Source organism: Lynx rufus, unplaced genomic scaffold, assembly GCF_022079265.1.
Source record: "Lynx rufus isolate CCGP_SWC_20201006 ecotype Redwood Valley unplaced genomic scaffold, mLynRuf1.p SCAF_9, whole genome shotgun sequence".
Taxonomy (NCBI): domain Eukaryota; kingdom Metazoa; phylum Chordata; class Mammalia; order Carnivora; family Felidae; genus Lynx; species Lynx rufus.
In genome coordinates, this window is record NW_025814897.1 from 66077153 (window position 1) to 66099440 (window position 22288).

Sequence of the window (22288 nt, forward strand, 5' to 3'; positions counted from 1 at the left end):
GTGGTCCAACCATTCAGAGCACGCTTGTAGAGGACCCTGTTTACATGTTCTAGTTGATAATATAAATTCTATTCCAACTACAGTTTTTCTAAGTTGGTTTGGAACACAAAGGACCTGGTGATTAAGGAAGACATATTGTCCACAAACACAGGGCTGGGATAAATGTAAAGTCAGATAGTCCTTCACTCTAAATCATCCCAGAGGCATCTCAAGTTTCTAAAGAATTTATAACAATTCTGAAGTGCCTGTTCCAGAAATTAATAATGATTCCAGTCAGAAAGTTATCACTTTTATAACTAAAACCTTCACTTCCACTTTCTCTCAGGTTTTGTCCATCATCAGAAGTCCACTTATTCATAATTTTCAACTTCTGACAAGACTCAACCTTCCTTCTATTAATAAAGCCAGTAGAGCAATTTCAATACTTCCCATTTCCTGATCCTTCTTCCAAACTTAGTTTTCTGAAGCTCTTCTCCAGCAAATTTCATCTCTCAAAATACATCTGGTAATCTTCACTAAAGAAGAGTGGCAAAATCAGCAGGCAGCTGGTAACAGTGGTAGTAACAAAGCCCTATAGCTATATACAGCTAATCTCAAGCTTTCGGTAATACCTGCGAAGAGCCCACCATGGCAAGCCTGCACTTACTATACAAAAAAATTAAACAGCAAGCAGCTGACATAATGATCTTGTCTATAGTCTGAGAGTCTCAGAATGTTTATTTAAACTATATTCAGTTCTAAGGAGATAACTATGTCTTTCTTCTAAGCTTCATTACTTTTAGTTGTCAGTTTGCTCATTTCTTCCTTACTAGGCCAGAAAATCCCCTCACTAAAAACCACAAAATATTTGAACATAAACAGGAATCAGGGCAGTTACCACTGTCCCTAATGAAAGCCTTTAGAGAAAGATATTTTTCTAAGATGGCTGTGCCCCTTAAGACATGATGAACATTCAAAAGATGGAACAGGGGACTATTTTAAACAGCAGAGAGATGAAGCCAGAGGTAAAAATGATGAGCTGACCTGGAGTACAAAGAGGAGAAAGAAGCTAAGAATCACAAGGAGAAATGGTCTTCAGATCCTCTGTCCCCATCACCTCTCTACCTCCTGCCCCTTCTTCAAACAAGCTAAGTAAAAATTTCTTGTTAAAGAGTCAGGTTCTGAGTAAAGGCACCAAAGAGAGTGCCAATCTTAGACATAAGTCTTTCTGTGTATTAGACTGGACCAGTATCAGGAGCCTAGTGTTTTCACTGCAGGGGGAAAGGGGATGTATAAAGAGGTATGAGAGCCCTGAGATCAAATTATGTTTATTAAAGAATGCTATGAAGAGCATTAGAAAAGTCGCAGGGTAAAAGGATTCACAAACCTAAGATATTTTTATTAAAACAATTCAGTCTTTCATAATATAGTGAGGGATGAGTTTTGAGAATAAGCGGCAGGGACTTAATGCCACAGAAACACCTACATACCCCACCTCCTGAGACCTGTACATATGTCACAGGTCCCTTAAATCCTCAATTATTCAGACCTTTGGAAATTCAAACAATATTAGGAATAAGATATCACAACCACAACTGTCCTATTGTCCTGAAACCGTAACTACTTATTTGCCCAACACATACAGAGTCCACAAATGTCAGCAATTCTGCATACCAAGAACTAAGGCCCATTTCTAACAGCAACTTAAAAATTAGTCAACTAGGTATAGATCTATCTTTGTGAATCTGTCCCTGGGGAAGTACAATTCAAATAAATCATAACAGATTTTTTTTTTAAGACTGCACGCCTTACAAGGACTTCTATTAGGTTCTTTGTTTACTTGTTCTGCTTTGACCAAGTCAGAAACAAACCGACATTTGTATTGCTATTAGCCTGTTGGTACTAGGTTGATTTGAATAACCCTAAAATGTAGGATGCTTACAAATGAGAAGCTTCAAAGGAGCCCCTAAACTCTGAAATTATTTACAAAATTTTGTATGAAAATATGTGCATTCTTCTCAAGAGAAAACACAATTTTCATCAGATTCTCAAAGGGTTCCATGACCCAAAAAAATCAGAAACCACAGCTCCAAGTGTTTCTATTTTGGGCAGGAAACATTTGACCACTTACAGATTAACCTAAATGGGTAGGTTTACATACAGTCTAAAATAAAATATATTCACTACTAAGTAACTGCTTTCTGGGTTGATGTTGACTCAAAACAGGACATTATTTTCTCCTTTTTTATCATAAGAAGACTATGGATGCAAATTTCTCTCTTTAAATATACACATATATGTGAACAAGTTAAAAAAATATTATCCTCAAAACTTCTGTCTGAAGTCATCTGAAAAATCATCAGAAAATGTCCACTAAGTTTCAATCTGTGGGGAAAGCAACAGTTTTGAAATGGTAGAGCAGATATAAAAAGGCATGTCCCAAACAACAACGTGAGAAAGAACCAATACAGTCAAATCTCCATCTGGTTTATGTTAAATTACACGAAACTTCTCCAGAACACAGTGTTAGCTTAAATTCAAGCAAAACAAAAGTAACCATCAGTTCCTAGGAAAGTGTCTACAGGACACATTTGTTATACCTACATCTTGGATTATATATACCAAATAAAAGGAGTATTTCAATTTCTAAACCTAACAGTAATCAGAGTTGACATACACTTAAGAAACTTTCCATAAAATTTGAAGTCTGAAAAAAAAAGAGAAAACAGAGCAAGAGCTAAGGGCATTTTTGTATCTCATCCCTTAAAAGAGATGGGAAGGATAATACAAATATCTGTGAAACTACAACTGAAAAAAAGATGACTCTGTCAACAGAATAATTAATATCTAGCATGATGGAGGTTCTGCTTCCAGTCATAGAAGAGTAGCTCCTATGAGACCAAATCTCTTGCAGATAACTATGAACTCTAGACAGAAAATTAAAAAAACAACTACTTGAAGATACTAGGGAACAAAAGGCAGGCAGATCATGAGGGAAAGAGAGGGTCAAAATTTGGAAGAAGGTAATGACACCAAGTGTCCCTTCTTATAGCTTTTGGCTGGGCAGGTCCCAGTCTGTGCCATGAAAGATGGCTAAAATTCAGATAAAAATTCACAGTCTTACTAGCTTCACAAACCAGAAGACAAACTGTAAGGCAACCAACACAGAGAAGTGAGGGAAGGAAATTCCAAAGAGAACCCGAAGAAGGTGCCTCAAACTGTGTATAAATTCTGCTGAAATCTCTGGCTAATCCCTGAACTATGCATGCATGGAACAGACCTCAGGCAACCAAGTTAGGGCTAAAAGAACTGAACTGAGAGTTAAACTGCCATTCACTGCAGGGGACAAAACAAACAAAATTCAGTGTTCTTTGGAGGAAGGTAATGGAATCCAGACTGTCTACAACATGTCATACTCAATAACAAGGACACAACCCAATGAAACTATTCAGCATATAAAGAAATAGAAAAAAAAAAAAAAAGAAAGAAAGAAAGAAGAAAAATTGACCCATTCTCAAAAGAAGAGTCAGTCAACAGGAACTGATCCTGACTTGATCCAAATACTGGGATTAACAGACAAGGATTTGAAAACAGCTATGATCATAATAAATGAACAAATAGTAGATCTCAACAGCAAAAATAGACTATAATTCAGAAGATGGGCTTAACAATCTGCTGATTGGGGATGCAGAAGAGTTAGTGAACTTAAAAAGAGCAAAAAAAGTATCCAATCTGAAAAACAAAGAGAAAAAAAGATTAAGGAGAAAAGGAGAGTGGGGGAGAGGACCCCAGAGATCTCTGGGGCAACAAGCCTGATATACATATAATTGAAGCCCCGGAAAAAAAGGAGAGCAAATGAGGTTTTAAAAGAAGTTTTTTTAATTGAAGAAATAATACCAAAAAATTTCCCAAATTGGGTAAAAGACATAGATTTACAGATTCAAAAAGCTCAGTGGATTCCAAGCAGGATACATACCAAGAAAATAAAAACTGTACATCACAAACTTTAAAAGAAAGAAAGAAAGAAAGAAAGAACGAAAGAAAGAAAGGAAGGAAGAAAGAAAGAAAGAAAGAAAAAAGAAGAAAACTATTAAGGAGAAAATCTTGAAAGGAGACAGAGAAAAATGATACATTAAGGAAAAGAAATGATTGAAATTACCATGGCTTTCTTACCAGAAACAATAGAGATCAGAAGACCTGGAACACCATCATACAAGTACTGAAACAATAATAAAAACCTGTCAACCCAGAATTCTATTAGCAGAAAAAAATCTTTCAAAAATGAAGGAAAAATCAAAACATTTTCCAGTAAAACAAAACTAAGAGAATTCACTGCTACCATGCAGTGTACTGCTACATGAAAAGCCCATCCCAGTAAGTTATATACTATATGATTCCACATACATAACATTTTGAAATTACATTTTAGAAATGAAGAACACATTGGTGATTGCCAAAGGTCAGAAATGGGGAGTAGGGGGTGTCTATAAAAGGGCAACCCACAAGAATCCTTGTGGTGATGGAATTATTCTGTGTCTTGAGTACAGTAATGTCAATATCCTGGTTGTGAGAGCATCCAATAGCATTGCAAGATGTTACTACTTGGTAGAGGGTAGAGAGTCGTCTCTGTATTATTTCTTACAACTGCATATGAATCTAAAATTACCTCAAATAAAAAGTTTAATGTCTTTAAAAACTACATTCTTTAATTTAAAAAAAAATTTTTAGGGGTGCCTGGGTGGTTTAGTCAGTTAAGCGTCCGACTTCGGCTCAGGTCATGATCTCCTGATTCGTGCGTTCGGGCCCTATGTTGGTCTCTGTGCTGACAGCTCCAAGCCTAGAGCCTGCTTCAGATTCTGTCTCCCTCTCTTTCTGCCCCTCCCCTGATCGCACTCTGTCTCTGTCTTTCAACAAGAAATAAATGTTAAAAAATTTTTCAAAAAAAAAATTATCTTAGGGACGCTTGAGTGGCTGAGTTGGTTAAACACCCGACTTCAGCTCAGGTCATGATCTCATTGTTTGTGGGTTCAAGCCCCACGTCAGGCTCTGTGCTGACAGTTGGGAGTCTTGAGCCTACTTCGGTCTGTCTCTGTCTCCGTCTCTCTCTCTGCGCTCCCCCGCTTGCGCTCCCTCTCTCTCTCTCTCTCTCATAAAATAAAAAAACTTTTAATGATTTTAACAACCTGTCAAGGTTTTAAAGCAGAGGCTTCAAGCAATACAAATCAAGCATTCAAAGCTATACCTTGGACTGAACTCTTCAAAGACAGCTGAACTCTATCTTTCCCTTCAGGCCCAAAACAGAAGTGTCACATGGGCTGCCTCATCTCACCACATCCACACCAATCCTATAAGGTCTAATTCACATTATCTACAGCAAGAGTAGTAGAATTTTTTTCCTCTGGGAATGGATACAACCAGGTTATTATGCCTTCATTTGCATACTGGCATTCTGGGATGTCCTAAAACTGATCATTTTGGTGACAATGGTGACCAATTCAGGGCCACTCATGCTATAAAGTTTACTTCCTGCACTAAAAGATGTCACTATATTTTTCCTGTTAGAAACATTTCTAAAACAGACTGCCCATGAAAATTGTATTACTACCAACCTACACTTGGTTTCTCGCACATGCTGAAAAACCAGCTTGTGTTTCACCTTTAATTCACTTGCTGCCTCAGCATTCTCCTTATCTTCCAGATAATTTTCTGAACCCCTGTAAATCAGAAATCGTTTCCTGCCATCTTTGACTGATGGGACACAGTGCAGTAAGAGAAGGGAATGCAAATTTCTACCTAAACAAAAATTAACATTGCTATTCCTTTTAGATGGCCATTTCATTACTATCAGCACTTTTTAAATGGAGATAGCTTAAAGGGGGCGCCTGGGTGGCTCAGTCTGTTAAGCATCTGACTTTTGACTTTGGCTCAGGTCATGATCTCACGATTTGGGAGATTGAGCCCTGTGCTGAACCCTGCATTGAGCTCTGTGCTGAGCATGGAGCCTGCTTGGGATTATCTCTCTCCCCTTCTCTCTTTGCCCCTCCTCCGCTCACCTGCATGCATTCTTTTTCTCTCTCAAAATAAATAAATAAACATTTTTAAAAAACATTAGGTAAGACTAGGTATGTTTTGGTAGCTACAGAAAACCATTTAACACTATACTCATCGCTCTCCCTCACGTCTTCTACATATGAAATTGAGGCAAATTTACAGCTTCTGCAGCAGAAAGAGGGTAACTGCTCCTTGAAGAGACAGGCTGTACCCTGGCCCACATGACCAGGTGACTTGTGCTCAAGAGTCAGACATTTACAAATACCCAAAATGCAGGGAGTGAGCTGCCCCCCACTTTGGACACACCACAAGGCCTCTTCTAAGGCAATAACCCAGAAAAGCTGCTCACCAGACTTTTCAATAAAAGCAACAGAAACCATCTGTTACCCCTTTGTGTTCCCCTTGAGGTACATTTGTTCACTTTCTTTCTCAACATATTTTCTTTGTCAGATAACTTTTGATTTAGATATACAGCCATTACTTTTTTTGATGCTTTACCTCCTGCTTGACATCTTCCAGGCACCATACCTAGTCCAACTCCTGCATCTAATATTTCTAAAATGGCTGAACTTCTCAGGTACCCAGTTTTGTTTTTTTTTTTAAGTTTATTTCTTTATTTTGAGAGAAAATGAGAGAGAGAGAGAGAGAGAGAGAGAGAGAGAGAGAGAGAGAGAACAGGGGAGGGGCAGAGAGAGAGGGAGACACAGAATCCCAAGCAGGATCCCAAGCAGGCTCCATGCTCAGCACAGAGCCCAAAGCAGGGCTTGAACTGTGAGATTATGACGAGCCAAAATCAAGAGTCAGTTACCCAACCAACTGAGCCACCTAGGAGCCCCTGATGTACCCAGTTTTAACAAGAGTCTGAGGTTTAAAAAACAAAAAACAAAAAACAAAAAAAACAAGAGTCAGAGGTTTGAGAACCGATCCAGACAGGACTGCTCCAAACAACAGGTAGGACAAAACTTTGGTATCAAGGTGTCAAGTATAGGCATTGCCTCCCTTTTAGCCCAGCCAAAAACCCTACAGGGCACACATCCATTGGGCTTACATCTGTAACTTAGATAATCTGTTCTGTTTTGTATGGGAAGCAACAAGCTATCAAATCCATGGTCTTTCAGAGCAGTCTAATCAACCCCTCTTGTGAGCTGGATATACATATACTGTACTGAATTACATACAGTGCATACTATACTGAATTACTAAAATAGAGTAAGAACTCCCAGAGGCTATACATATGCTATAGGCACTTTTCTCTAAAAGCTAGCCCCTCCAGTAAAACAGGCTTAGGCAAGCCCAGTGAACTGGGATCTCTAAGTAAGAAATGGCAAAGGACAAATATGAGCAATCTTCATGCTCTCCTTAACACCAAATTGTAAACTAATCAGCCTAAATTAACTGTAAGCAACTAACCCAGAACGCAGGAGACAGAGTTAAGATCCCACCTTGGCTACTCACTAGTTGTGTAACCTAAACAATTTACTGAGTCTTATGGGTCTCACTTTCCTCACCTAAAAGATAAAGAAGTAGAGGACGATCTATAAAGGTTTTTCTAGCTTCATCATTTCATGACTTAATGACTGTTGGGCCTCAAGTCTGACCCAGCATGGAAACTGTCCCCTTTGAATTATGAGAAGGCATGCTTTAGTTCTCCCTCTGCTGCCTCTCTCCCCAAAACCCCATGAGAACAACATAAGGGTAGGGGTCAGGGTGGCATAGCCACAGAATGAAAATGAAGGTGAGAGCAGCAAAATTTTAGAAGCTGAAAAGGAGATGGATGAGTGGTTCCTGACAACAGACTAGAGAAAGCTAAGATATAATACAACCTCCAAAAAGCTCAGGAACTTGTAGCATCAGGCACTTATGGAAGTAGGGATAAAAATGGAACTAAAAACAGAAGGACTGGTTGAAAGTCTATTGAAGATGGCATCAGCTCATGAAGATATAAATTGTTTTAGAACTGTAAAATGGAACATTATTCAGTCATTAAAAAGAATGAAGTACTGTTAGATGCTACAATACAAATGAACCTTGAAAACATTATGCTAAGTGAAAGAAGCCAGACACAAAACGCTACATATTGTATTACTCTATTTATATGAAATATTCAGAATAGCCATACATAGAAACAGAAAGTGGCTGCCAGGGGACTAATTGCTAATAGGTGTGCAGTTTGTTTGGGATGACAGAAATGTTCTGGAACTAGATAGTGGTGATGGCTGCAAAACACAGTGAGTAAACTAAAAACCATTGAAGTGTACATTTTAAGATGGTTTATTTATGTTACATGAATTATATCTCAATTTTTTAAAATAAAAGAACTAGACCCCACCTTACTCCCATACTACTCCCACAAGGGATAAATGAAATGAGTGAGGTCTCAGTCAAAACGGGTGATGGTGGTCACAGGTACAGACTTCCAGTCATGAAATAAATAAGTCCTGGGGCTGTAGTGTACAGCATGGTCACTATAGTTAACAATACGATATTGTATATTTGAAAGTTGCTAAGAGAGTAGACCTTACAAGTTCTTATCACAAGAAAAAAAAAATGTAACTATGTGGTGACAGATGTTAACCAAACTTACTGTGATAATCATTTGCCATACATGTACATATATCAAAAATCGTTATGTTGTACACCTAAAACTAATACAATATTATATGTCAATTATATATCAATTGAATGGGGCGCCTGGGTGGCGCAGTCGGTTAAACGTCCGACTTCAGCCAGGTCACGATCTCGCGGTCCGTGAGTTCGAGCCCCGCGTCAGGCTCTGGGCTGATGGCTCAGAGCCTGGAGCCTGTTTCCGATTCTGTGTCTCCCTCTCTCTCTGCCCCTCCCCCGTTCATGCTCTGTCTCTCTCTGTCCCAAAAATAAATAAACGTTAAAAAAACAAAAACAAAAACAAAAAAAAAAAACAAATTTTAAAGAATGGGTATCTATACTTGGGATTATAGTCGAGGCATCAAGCATCAACATCTGGGAAACCACGGGCACAGCTGAGAGCAAGGGTATCATTCTAAAAACAGAAAAATAAGAAAAATCTTACATACTGAATGTTGAGACTTCCCAGTGCTTTTCCACTATTTGGCTCTCACAAAGTTGACGGCTAGAATTACTCCCTTGAGGCAGAGATTTAGAGGAACGTTTTATGTGAATCTGACGAGCCCAAGAAAAAAGACCAAGAGATACTCCTACTACAGGGAAGAAACTATGCAGCCAGATCATTCTATAGTGAACCCCAGTAACCAATGCCCCACTATTATAAACATCAAGCTTCTTGGTGCATTATTCTTAAGTGTAAATGGATAGCCAGAGAATCATGAGATATATGGGGAAAGGCTCTAAGATTAAAGAAAGACACCTCTTGCCAATCAATCAATGCAACTTTGAGAAAATAGAAAATTATGCAGAAAAAAAAGCTTCAAAAATTACTATCTGGGGCACGTGGGTGGCTCAATCTGTTATGCGTCCAACTTCAGCTCAGGTCATGATCTAAAGGCTCATGGGTTCAAGCTCTGCATTGGGCTCTGTGCCGACAGCTCAGAGCCTGGAGCCTGCTTTGGATTCTGTGCCTCCCTCTATCTCTGCCCCTCCACTGCTCTAGCGCTCTATCTCTCTCAAAAAAACAAAATAAACATTAAAAAAAAAAAAAAGGACTATCTTCAGGCCTAGAAGCAACAACTCCCGAGTGACAAGCACAGCTAGCACCCAGATCTTGGTTTCTAATACTATTCACCAATAAAAAGAACCAGGATTGCTTAAAGAAATGGTTCATTCTTTAACTGGAGCAGGAAATACATGGGAGGAGCCTGGAGTATTTTGGAGTGCCAAAAAGCAAGGAAGTACTCAAAAAAACCCATGGTGATGAGGACACATCAAAGAGCCAACTAAAAGATTCCCACTGGCCAAATCCAGGATAATCTGACCAAAACAAACACACTGAATTATAACCCAAAGTATAAAATAAATATCCATGAATCCATACTAATATCAATAAATGATTAAGTAAGTAAATAGAGGGACAATAGACAAATTTCCTATACAGAAGAACACCAAACAATTTACATAGATACTCTGATCTCAAAGAGGTGGAAAATAACTCCCTTAAGTATGGGCTGCTCATAGGAAAAAAAGAGTAACTTTATATTGGAGAAACCTGACAAACACTACCAGATGATCAAGATTAAAATCAACAGCGATGTTGGGGGCACCTGGGTGGCTCAGTCAGTTAAGCATCCAACTTCGGCTCAGGTCATGATCTCACGATTGGTGAGTTTGAGTCCAGCATCAGGCTCTGTGCTGACAGCTAGGAGCCTGGAACCTGCTTCAGATTCCGTGTCTCCCACTCTCTCTGCCCCTCCCCGGCTCATGAGCTCGCGCTCTCTCTCTCTCTCTCTCTCTCTCTCTCAAAAATACATAAACATTAAAAAAAAAATTAAACATTAACAGTGATGTCATGTTGCTAATATGCATGTATTCTGGATGTAATATGATGAGAATGGCACTTTACCTCTGTAGTCTTCATCTCAAAAAAACCATAGCCTCAATCTAATCATGAGAAAAACATCACACATATCCTGATCGACATTCTACAAATCTGCTAACCAATATTCTTCAAAATTGCCAAAGTCATCAAAAAGAAGGAAAGTCTAAGAAAGTGTACTACTAAAGGAGTGTAAGGAGGCATAACAACTCATCACAATGTGGTATCTTGAATGGAATCCTGGAACAGAAAGAAAGAGTATTATGCAAAAAACTAAGAAAATCTGAATAAAGTACGTATGGAGTCAGTCCAAGAAGTCTACTATCCAAATAGGACTACTCCATAAAGAGAAAAGAGAGAAAATAAAAGGGAAGATATTATTAATAATTCAACAAAACTTCTTCAGAAATAAAGGGCATGAATTCCCAAAATGAAAGTGGTCTCCAAAGATCTAACACAGTAAATGAAAACAGACTCACACTTCAGTAAGCAATAACAATAATAATAATAATGTATCAAAAGTGGTTCATTATTTGTGACAAACGTACCATCTACTGTAAGATGTGAGTACTAGGGGAAACTGGGTGTAGGAGTGTATGGGAACTCCCTGTACTATCTTCACAACTTTTCTGTAAAACTGAAACCATTCTAAAATTAAAGTGTTACTGAAAAGGTTTTAAAAATTATATCCCATATAAATAAAATGTCCAGAATAAGCAAATCCATAGAGACAGAAGGTAGAGTTGTAGTTGCCTGCAATGGGGGGCTATGGAGTAACTTTATGGTATGTAAACTATATCTCAATAAAATTGTGTAAAATAAAAAGACAACAATAAGTTTATGGAAATTAAAGAGGTGCTCTGCCAAAACTAGAATCAACCAGGGAAGATGTACATACAGGATGCAGGAAGCTGGATCCATCACAAGAGAGTGGCAAAGGATAACTCCAAGATAAAGTAAAGGAACATCCCAAGCTGTTCACTGTGCAACAGGCCTAGAGAGCCAATATATCAAACAACCCAGGTTGACTGAGCCAGGGCAAGAATCCATAGCTTGTATCAGATTCTCAAAGAGATTTTTGAACCAAAACTTCCATAAACCACTGCTTTAAAGGTATCCATAATAAGTCCTACCCAAAGGACAAACTACAAGACTCCTATTTTCTTTGTTTTTTAAAAAAAAATGTTTATTTGGGGGGGTGGGGGAGGGGGAGGCAGAGAGAGAGAGGAAGGACAGAGGATCCAAAGCAGGCAGAGAGCCGGATGCAGGGCTCAAACTCACGAACCACAAGATCATGACCTGAGCCAAGATCAGATGCTTAACCGACTGAGCCACCCAGGCACCCCAAGACTCCTATTAAAAAAACAACAAACAAAGAAAAAAACAAGAATCTTTCAGATACTGCAAATCTCAAAGAGAAGAAATGTAGAGAGTAATGAAGCAAATCAACACAGTTTTCCTGATTGCATATCATCGGGTAGGAATTTTAAAAAAGAAAGGAAATAGAGGCACAGTTAAAGCCTAGTGAATATGACTCCAGATGAAACGTGATACCTTATTCTACAGAGCTTATAAAATCCTGAAGTGAGAGGTGGTTTTTTTTATAATTTATGTCCTACCTACCTCAAAAAATAAGACATATAAGAAAAACTATACAAAAAATTTTAAATCACAACATTTTTAAAGCAAAGAAACATGTTCGTAAGCACCTATGGCATAACTTAAAAATTGCAAATGACAGCTTTCTTGAAATATATATTTTTAAGAAATTCAACACAGAAAAAATTATAGAAATGAATACACAAAATATTAAATGTTGTTACATTTCTGAAAAGTAGAAGTATGTGTGACTGCTATTTTTTCCTTATACTTTTCTGTATTTTCTGAACTTCCTACTATGAACATGTATAATCTCTATGACAAAGAGATGACACTAAAAAATATAAATAATTTTTTTTTTTTATGAGAGACAGAGTGAGCAGGGGAAGGGCAGAGAGAGAATCCTAAGCAGGATCCATGCCCAGCACAGAGCCTGATTTCACAACTATGAGATCATGACATGACCTGAGCCGAAATTAGAGTCAGACGCTCATATATATATGTATATGTATATATATATATATATATATATATATATATATGTATATATACATATAGGTATATACATGTATATATATGTATATATACATATAGGTATATACATGTATATATATGTATATACATATATATATATATATATATATAAACCACTTTCACAAATATTATTTCATTAAGATTCATTACAACCCTAAAAGAGATTTTACAGGTAAGTAAACTGGCTCAGAGATAATAAATCACCCAACAAGTAGGACACAAAATGGGATTAGAAACCTCTCCGGACACCCTTGTCTAATACTCTTTTCACCTACTACTCTAATATTCTTTTCACCTACTACACCAGAGTGGATATCTCTTAGAACTTTAGAATTTAAAGGAGTTAAGAAGTACAGTTTTGGTGTAAGGAATACTCTAAGAGTATAGATGACGTAATGTTCATCAAGAAGTCTAAAAACCATAAAATCACAAATTCTCTACTGTAATACAGAGTAGTATACTCAACCCACAGGTCATGAGAGGCTTCCTCCCTAACTAAAATCAACCCAAAATCTCCTGGATCCTTTCACTGTACCAAGCAATATCAATCTCTAAGCTGCCCTACTCTCTGGCAGTTAGGACCCTCTAGCAGATGGCCCCTCAGAGCCTTTCCTTGCTCCTGGAATGGCAGAGATCCAGGAAGAGTAACAAATGAGGCTAAAATGGTAGGAGGTGGAGAGTGGAGAATGGGGGAGGAGACAACCTGCCAGTAAGAGAGCTTACTGAAAAAACAAAAAAAAAAAAAAGAGAGAGAGAGAGAGAGAGAGAGCGTGCGCGCTTACTGAGAGGAAAACACAGACATGAGGCTAGAGCCTTCTATCAGTCCTTGGAAGAAAACTAAGACTAAAAGCCACCACTGTTGTCAAAGCTTTAGGTGAAAAGCCACCACAGCTTCTTAGAAAGAGTCTAAAGAGCAAACTATGTCAATTCTTTCTCTCCACCTTCTCAATGTCCAGCATCTTCTCTCTCACGCTCTCTTGTCTGCACAAACTCTGAAAATGAATCAGTTCCACTTAGATCAACAACTGTACAAACACAGAACCCCCTTTTTCTGGAAAATCAGGTCTACTAAATGCTAAGCTGAGGATCCTAGCAGAATGACTAACAGAGTAGCAATTTTCCTGCAACTGAGTTATTAATTAGGCCACAGAGACAGCGAATAGTCTTCAAGCTCTTGAAGCTATTACAGTCAAATACCATCATCTCTCCATTTCCCCCCACTATTCTTTTTTCATACTATCTATCTGATACATCCTTGTTGGCTTTATTTGTTCACTCTAGCCTCCATTACTATTCTCTGAATGGCATATTTCTAGCCAAACAGGATGACTCCATAGTGCCTAAACATGCCCAGCAGTTCCTTGTTCATCTACCTTTTACCCATCTCCATTCATATCCTACCCATATCCTCTAGGTCTAAGTCCTTCCTATCCTTCAAAACTGTATTCAAATGTCACCTTTATTATGCAGCTTTCCCTGATCACTGCCAACATATGCAACTGTTCTCCCTATTTAAATGGCAGTATTGTACCAAACTATGAATTCATTAACAGCAAGATTACAGTTAATTCATTTCCATCCTTCAACTGGTTTCCAATGAAAGCTCAATTCTTTTGAACAGAACAAATTATTCTTTTTTTCCAGCCTGTTAATATGCCTTAAAACTTTGGTATGGGAGTCAGAGAATCAAACATTGAAAAAGGTTCAAACCAACAAAACGACACCTTTGACAGAAGCTCAACCAAACTAGCATGACATCATAAAAGCTTAAAAAAAAAAAAAAAAATCCATGCCCTTTAATCTGCTGCTATATCCCACCAAAAAGGAACCAGAAAAAAAACTAGCACCCACTAACGTAGCACCCCAATAACACTTTTTTAAAAAAGCAATTTCTCAGGGCACCTGGGTGGCTCAGTTGGTTAAGAGTCAGACTCTTGGTTTCTGCTCAGATCATGAACTCACGGTTCCATGAGTTCAAGCCCTGCATCGGGCTCTGTGCTGACAGCTAGGAGCCTGCTTGAGATTTCTCTATCTCCCTCTCTCTCTCTCTCTCTCCCTCTCTCTCTCTCTCTCTCGGCCCCTCCGCCACTCGTGCTGTCTCTGTCTCTCTCAAAATAAATAAGTAAACTTTTAAAAAAACTTTTGAAAAAGCAATTTCTCATAGTAGAGCTATTTACAAGAAAAAGAGCAAATGTATAACAAGAGCAAAGTGTAATACATCAACACAATGGAATACAATCCAAACATTAAAACAATACACAGAGTAAAAGAAAGAAAATGAAAAACATTTATTAATTACAGCTGAGTTAAGAAATCTGGCTACAGGGGCACCTGGGTGGTTCAGTCAGTTGAGCATCTGACTCTTGATTTCAGCTTGGGTCATGATCCCAGGGTCATGGTATTGAGCCCACTTCGGGCTCCGTGCTGAGTGTAAAGCCTACCTGGCATTCTCTCTCTCTTCCCCTGCCCCTCCCCCTCTTGCACTCTTTCTCTCTCTCTAAAAAGAAGAAAAAAAATCTAAATATAAACAAGGTTGATCAAAAATTTTAAAGCCAATGGCTCCCACCTAGAGGTCCAAAAGGAAATAGTAAGGATGGGGGGGTATCATTTTTAATATTTCAAAAAGCTGTATTAGAATATATGTGAAAATATTACATAAACTAACTAAAAGGTCAAATTTCTTTGTCTTTGGCTAGAAGTATATTAATCCCAAGTTGTACTTCTAAATAGCACAAGGCAATCAGAAATTGTAACTGCCAGAGTGCCTGGGTGGCTCAGTTGGTTAAGCGTCCCATTTCAGCTCAGGTCATGATCTCAAGTTCATGAGTTCAGCCCCACATGGGGCTCTCTGCCGTCAGCACAGAGCTCTCTTTGGATCCTCTGTCCCCCAGCTCTCTCTCTGCCCCTCCCCTGCTCATGCTAGAGCGCACGCACGCGCTCTCTCTCTCAAAAATAAAAATAAACATGAAAAAAAAGTTATAACCACCAATAATATATCTGATTGAGAATTTTTAAAAATCTAATTGTAATTTTATAAACACAGAGGGGTTTTTAGAGGACAAAACCTTCCTCTAACTTTTTATTATGAAAAGTACGATGAATTACCATGTATCCATCACTTGGTTTCAACAATGATCAATGCATGTCCAAATATACTTTACATCTATACTCCCTCATACCAAATTATTTTAAAGCAAATCTAGACATATCATTTTATCTATATTTAAGCATGTGTCTCTAAAAGACCTTTTTTCCTTTTAAGATAACCATAATATGATGATGAATACATTAATGCCAAATCTCTAGTCAGTGTTGAAATTTCCTTGGTTATCTCATACACGTTTGAAACTAGCTTTTAAAAAAAAATCACTGAATAGGGGTGCCTGGGTGGCTGAGTCAGCTCAGCGTCTGACTCTCAATTTTGGCTCAGGTCATCATCTCACAGTTCGTAAGTTCAAGCCCCACATCAGGCTCTGTGCTGACAGTGTGACGCCTGCTTGGATGAAGCCTGCTTGGGATTCTGTCTCCCGCTCTGTCTCTCCCCCACTTGCTCTCTATCTCTCTCTCAAAATAAAAATAAACTTTAAAAAATCACTGAATGGATATAAAGAAAAATACTGTATCATGGTCTTTAATAGAAAAAAAATTGTTTACAGGAATTTTTTTTTATAAAGTTAAGAGCATGAGGAGAAAAAGTCAATTTCCCTATATAAACAAACCACAAACAAATTAAAGAAACTTTAGATCTGGGATAAAATAAGAGAATAGGGATGGTTAGAAGTAGACATGATTTTCAAAATATTTAACTATCAGTACAGTGTGGGCCCCAACCAATGAGAACAAACGCTAGCCATACACATATGGTATATAGTCTAGATATCAACCCTAGATAGAGCCCTGACTAAAGAACAAAGAGAAGCCTGAAGAACGTGTTTCCCATACTGAAATTCAACCCTACCTGCAGTGGAACAATAAGCTACAACCACATCAGTCACAACCTAAATTATCCCAAGGTCTTGATAAATACATCTTCTTGGCACAGCTATTAACTGCTGGATCACTATAGATGCAACTATTTATCCTTGAATCTATCATTTAAACTAGGCAAAGAAAGAATTCTCTTAAGCAAATAGCATGGTAAAGTGGAAAAAGGTCTTGATTCTAGCATAACCTAGACCATCGGCTGCCTGTCTCTAAAAGTTAAAACCATAATATCTGGCAATGATAACTAGGAATGTTAATACATTTCAATCTACTGCTTGTAGGTCACAGCTTTTCTGATAAGTTCTTTTAGCTTGCTAAAGAATGTAAAAGATAGTCCTGTGTGCTTATTTAGAATCCTTTTATAAACACGGGGTATCCCATGACCATTTTAAAGTAAACCTAAAACAACATACTTGAAGGAAGGGAATGAGAGAGCTACTGAAGGGAAGTAAGAAAGAAAGCCTGGAATTCATCCTGGTTCAATACCATCAATTGAGCCTTATGCAAATCTTCTCTTCCTAGGCTCCAATTTCTCCACCTTCCATAAGGCACCTCCTGCCAACTTTCCAGTCTTACCTCCTACCTACCCCCTCTTTCCCTCTATAGATATTATCCACACCAACTCACTTGTAGTTCCTAAAATTTGGCATGCTTTATCATGTCTTCATTCTTTTGTAGATGCTGTTCTCTGCCTAGAATGACCTTCAAACCCTTCTTTGCCTGACTGGCCAATCTACATTTATTCAAGTGACTGCTATCAAAATCTAAGGTATTCCAACAATGTTGCCAATTCTGCAGCTCCAAGTTCTTCTGAAACTTCTCTGTGGGAGCTATTGTCAGAGCCATTTTACTGGTCATAAACAAATCTCCTTTGAATGTAACATGGTTTTCAGTTCCCTCACTACCCTAGCTCCTAGAACTAGAATCTAGGTGTGTGGTCTAACGGATGTCATTTAAAACAGGACTATCCATTTTCTCTTTTTTGACAATCTCTCTCCATTAGCTAAAATCACAACTTTTGCCATAAATCAAAGTTGCAGCCAACCAAAAGCCTTACATTTTAGTGTTGCTATTGTAAGGGTTAAATTGTAGTGTAGGGCTAACCTGTAGCCTTAAGAAATAATAACTTTGTTTTAACACTGTAGATTAAGAGATAACAGCCTTGCCCTATCAATCAAGGGAACACAAGTTCAAGGAAAATCATCTGGATTAGTATTGGATTGGATTGGGGCAAGGGCATGTCTGAACTGTTTCCACCCCCAACTGGGAACTATTTCTTTGTTCTGTTCCCAGGTGATGATAAAACGCTGTGGTCGGCTATAAAAACTCTGTACCCCGGCTGTTCGAGACCGCACTCTGGTCAAGAGTGTAGGTCCCAATCGGTTGGCGTTGCCTCTTATTGCAATAAATTTTGTTGTGACTGTCACTGGTGCCCGTATCATTCTGTTTCAGGAGTCGTGTGGATGTAACAGCTATTAAGTCACATTTTTTTTTTTTTTAGAAAATCTTCTTTTTATACTGCTACTTTTGTATCACCTGCTTCATCATATAGCTCAAATCTCTCTCCTACTCCATGTACATCCTAATCATTCCCATCAAAACATCCCTGAATCCAGGTCATGATCTCACAGTTCATGGGATTGAGCCCCACATCAGGCTCTGTGCTGACAGCATGGAGCCTGCTTGGTATTCTTTCTCCCTCTCTCTCTCAAAATAAAAATCTCTCACAGCCCCTCCCCTGTGCACGTGCGCTCTCTCTCAAAATAAAAATAAACATTAAAAAAATTTTTTTAGGGGCGCCTGGGTGGCGCAGTCGGTTAAGCGTCCGACTTCAGCCAGGTCACGATCTCGCGGTCCGTGAGTTCGAGCCCCGCGTCAGGCTCTGGGCTGATGGCTCAGAGCCTGGAGCCTGTTTCCGATTCTGTGTCTCCCTCTCTCTCTGCCCCTCCCCTGTTCATGCTCTGTCTCTCTCTGTCCCAAAAATAAATAAACGTTGAAAAAAAAAAAAAAAAAAAAAAAAATTTAAAAAAAAAAAAAAAAAAATTTTTTTATAAATCCCTGAATCCAAAAATGGTGGTGAAATATTCCCCACTTCTACCAGTCTACTCCCTTAAAGAAAATGTGATTGATCTGACCTAACATGTTCCTAGGGGCCCCTTAAGGGCTCTTAATAACGAGTTTCCTGGGGCAGCTGGGTGGTTCAACTGGTTAATCGACCAACTCCTGATTTCGGCTCAGATCATGATTTCATGGTTCGTTGAGTTCGAGCCCCACTGTCAGTGCAGAGCCTGGTTGGGATTCATTCCCTCCCTCCCTCCCTCCCTCCATACCCACCCCCCCACCACCTCCTGTGCTCTCTCTCCTGCTCCCTCTTAAAATAAGTAAAATAAACTTAAAAAAAAATAATCATCAGTTTCCTTTTCTAAATTCACATACTACATCCTTAATAAGCCATTCTAGATTTTGACTAGAAATGTCAAGCTCTTACCTTCTGAGTCTTGAAAATATGTCCTTTTGTGGTAATTCCATATTCCTTAGATGTTACTGACAGCAACTAAATGATCTCATCCCAAAACTCTTTCCGAACTCTGGGGTATAATTTGTTTGGGTCTAGAGACTTGAATTCATTCACAGGAATTAAATGCTCCAATATAAATGCTTAATGATCTCAGGTTTCAGTCTCCTCTCAGTAACTCAGTTCTATCCTTTCCAATCTATAGATAATTTACCATAACAATGCAGGGAGGAGCTTTTGGGACCATTTCATTTCAGTCCTGGGATTTTTGGTTTTTTCAAATGTGGTTATCTGGGGTTTCACATTTAGAGTACTACCTAGCATAAAATACCCTTCTTGAAGAAATACTTAGCACAATGAACATTTCTTTTTGTTTGTTTCTTTTTAGGTTCTTCAAAACAAATCCATAAAACTGTGAGAGGAAGCAGAGATGCTAATTATAACAGTTCTTTTTACCACAGCAGCAAAAACTGAACTAGCCAATCTATTACAAAATAAGGCTAAAGAATTCTAAAAATGAATACACCTCTGCTACCACAGAGACAAGAAAATGTGCAGCCAAAAATTTAAATTCTTCCTCAAGGTGGAAAATATCTCCATAACTCATCAATATTATCAACCTACAAATATTTACTGAATGTGCAAGACATTTAAAACAATTCACCCAAAACCTCACATCTTATACCCTCTCACCAAATGCAAGCTATAAATATAAGCACAGAGTGATGTTTTCTCCATTTAGCCACCATGAGATAGAGAATTGTCTACCCCACACTCAGCCGTTCTACTACGTTACTACATTATTCCATGCTCGAACAATTTATTAATCTTGACTGAGTTCCTACTATGTACACAGCTCTAAGCTAAATGCTATAGAGACATAAAAATTTATCATTAAAAACCAACACCTCCTGGAATTCATGAAGACATGTGAACAAATCTGTATCTCCTTCTCTGGGTAGACAGGACTTACAAATCTACAGAAGCCTCTCTTCCAGATGAAGCTAGGAAGGTACTACAGTATATCCTGTGATATAAACACTATGATTGGTAAAAGAAACAAGACTTTAAACACAGGCAAATCTAGATTCAAATACTAGTTGCATACCCTGATGAATTTTAAGTAACCTGCCCAAGCTCTTTCTTCAATAAATCTGTTTCCTCATCTTTAGCACAGGGATAATAATACCTTGATAGGCCCATTAAGGGACTAAGTGAGTTAACATATGTAAAGGGATATACTTGTAAAGAGCACAAGAGCTACCCAACAAATATTAGCTCCTTTCCTCCCAAAAGGACAGCCATACATGTAAGAGTCGCCTCTAAATCTTTAACCATGAAAATGACACAGAAATGCCTTAGAAATTCCCAAATTCTTCCCAAGAAGGAAGCCTCTTCTGCATAAAAGTGACAACATATATCGTGTATCTGCCCAAAGCAGAGTTCAGAGCAGCAAACATGGCTGTACCAAGAACACTAACATATCCCTAAATCCAAATTCCAACCCACAGTTTATAATAAAGGACCACCTCCTCACTTCCTCTAGAGTGTACAAGGAGATTTAAGAATCTCCTGTCAGGTTACCCTCAATAACAAAAGTGAGTTCTCTTTACCCTTCAGACCTCTACCTCTTATAGTAATATTCGTTTTTCTTTTTTTTTTTTTTTTTTTTTTTTTTTTTTTCAGTTTCCTAAGCACTAAAATTTTACCAGCTGGTACTAAATCAAAGCACAAAGACACGCATTTGTTTTACTAAACTGCTATTAAAAGCACTGTATTGGTCATATCAAAGCCTTGTTGTACCACAGGCCCAGCTGTGAGAGCAATGGAAATGTTTCTCTTCCATTGTGCAGAATATTGAAAAGTGGTGCATATGCGCATGCGCGCATGAGCAGGGTAAGAGCGTTTTTCAGGCAGTACAGAGTAGTGTCACAGCATAGAGATTAAGAGGGTTAGCTCTGAGACTGCAAATCTAAATGTGAAAGACAGAACAATAAAGCTTTTAGTAGGAAACACAGAACATCTTTGTGACTTTGCAACAGCAAAAATATCTTAAACAGAATATAAAATGCAATAAACATAAAGAGAGAAAACTGATAAATCGGATTATATTATAACTAAAAACTTTTGTTCCTCAAAAGCCACCATTAAGAGAATTAAAATGAAACACAGAGATTAGAAGGAGATATTTTCAGAGGCGCCTGGGTAGCTCAGTTGGTTGAGTGTCAGACTCCTGATTTTGGTTCAGGTCATATCTCAGGGTCATGGAATCAAGCAAAGCGTGGAGCCTGCTGGAGAAGCTCTCCCCCACCCCAACCCCTACCCCTTCCCCTGTTCTAGCTCTCTCTCCCTCTAAAAAAGTAAAAATATTTTTAAAAGGAAATATTTTCAGTACATGTAACTAACAAAAGACTCTTATCTAAAACATATAGGGGCCCCTGGGTGGCTCTCTCAGTTGAGCATCTGACTTCGGCCAGAGTCATGTTCTTGCAGTTTGTGAGTTCAAGCCTGACATCAGCTCTCTGCTGTCACTGCACGGCCTGCTTCAGATCCTCTGTCTCCTTCTCTCTCTGTCTCTCCCCTACTTGTGCATGCACTCTCAAAAACAAATAAACATTTAAAAAAATAATAAAACATATAAAGAATTGATCCATTAAATCAATAAGAAAAAAAAAAAAAGACTGCCTGAAAGAAAAATGGCCAAAGACGGATACTTCTAAAAAGAGGGAATACAAATAAATGTCTGACAGGGCACCTGCCTGGTTCAGTCAGTAGAACATAAGACTCTTGATCTCAGGATTGTGAGTTCAAGCCCCACAATGGGCATGAAGCCTACTTTCAAAAAACAAAAAACAAATGTCTGATAAACTTTTGAGAGGTGCTCAGCTTTAATAGTCATCCAGGAAATGCAAATTTAAGTAATGCAAGACCACTACACAACCACCAGAATGGCTAAAATAAAAAGGAAGGAAAATACCAAGTATTGATGAGAACAGGGAGCAACTTACTGCACTGCAGGAGAGATTGTGAAGTGGTACAACCACTGTGGAAAACAGTATGGCAGTACATGTACTTACTAAAGCTGAACATATACCTATGACCCAACAATTTCACTCCTAGGTAAACATGCAAAAGAACAA

General features: G+C 38.3%; 1 protein-coding gene across 2 annotated transcripts in view; it reads right to left on the reverse strand.

The window, feature by feature from the left end:
• DENND5A (DENN domain containing 5A) overlaps positions 1-22288 on the reverse strand; it is a 118659-nt gene that overhangs the window by 80433 nt on the left and 15938 nt on the right. The gene's annotated exons all lie outside the window — the stretch shown is intronic.